Source organism: Papilio polytes, unplaced genomic scaffold, assembly GCF_000836215.1.
Source record: "Papilio polytes unplaced genomic scaffold, Ppol_1.0 DF821322.1, whole genome shotgun sequence".
In the NCBI taxonomy this organism is placed as follows: domain Eukaryota; kingdom Metazoa; phylum Arthropoda; class Insecta; order Lepidoptera; family Papilionidae; genus Papilio; species Papilio polytes.
In genome coordinates, this window is record NW_013527882.1 from 482,024 (window position 1) to 483,470 (window position 1,447).

A 1,447-nucleotide genomic window follows, 5' to 3' on the forward strand; every position below is an offset into this window, starting at 1 on the left:
GCCGAGCTGAGCCGCGAGCTGGGCTGCGGCGTCTCGCGGCCGCGCGGTATACAAACACTCAATCGGATAGGAATTTAAAAGGAGCTAGTCTTTGTATTGATTATTGAATATTGAATGTAGAAATATTTGTTATCGAATGACGGTTTGTGTTTTTAACCGTTTTTTTTTAGAATTTTGACAGAATACAATGTTTATAAATAGGCGTCATATTGAAGTGCTTCGTTTAGATTGTAAACATTCAACTCCGCTTTGGGTTCTTGGCGCTTACTTAATCGACATGTTTCAAGTTATGATTTTCAATTTATTTGTATTATTTTTGTATGTAGGTATTGTTGTTTTAATTCAGTATTACAATTTACGTAAAGTATTCTTCTATTTAAAGTATTCTTTTTTTATAGTATTAAATACTACGACTACGGTACAGTTGCTAACAAAAGTCCCAATTATTTTAAAAATATGGTAACCATTCAAACTGAATTTTATATTATTTTTAATTGTATTAAATTAACTATTGTTTTTGTGTTACATATTTATATACTTTGTTTATTTAATTGAAACGTGAATTTAATAAGAAATAAATTATACGATGAAGCAATAAGAATTTTCATAATGTTATATTCTATTTACAAAACAATGATTAAATATGTCGTTTTATATTTGTGGAGGTGACTGTACGCTCGGCCGACACTCACAGCGCGACACTGATTGACTATGTTTACATACTTTTTTAAAACCTAAGAGAAAACCGTGTTGTCAACTCTTGTGTTTTCTTGTTACTGTTGTTAGCAAAATGTACAATCAGCTGCTTAAATGTGTATACATTTAAAGCTTCGGAAACTCAATGCCTTGGACTTCAAAAATATAAAACACGAATCCATTTAAATACTTCCGACTTTAATGCTATTGCATGAAATATTTTTGAAATCAAAACGCCATACAAGATTGTAAAGTTTGTAAATGTATATGTTTTTACGCAGCTGAGTGTACTTGTACAGTGTGTGTAAGTGCGGCCGCGCCGAGACCCGCAGGAGTACTGCATTTCTCAGTTCCAGATGTTAACTCGTTAAGTTATATGTTTATTTATTGTACGTTACGTCCTACTGCAGGTGGAGCGAAGCCTGATGTTCTCATAAGATTAAGATATTATGAATCATATTTATCCACTTTAGGTGAAGTAATTGCGGGGTGATTTTGACTTTCGTTAAGATAATGTTAGGAGGGAGGCAAGAAATACAGAACCATTCTGACCGCTAGTTTAACAAGTTTATACACGAAATAACTTAGCAAAGGCTTAAGTTTTAATTCTGATGATAATGCAGTGTCTGTTAATTGCTGTCTACATATTTAAGTTTGCACACGATGGCATTTTATCCATTTTTTAAGTTCCTACAACAATTATTTTCTAGCTAAATAAGATATAATGAAGCGAACACAGACATTGCCCCCC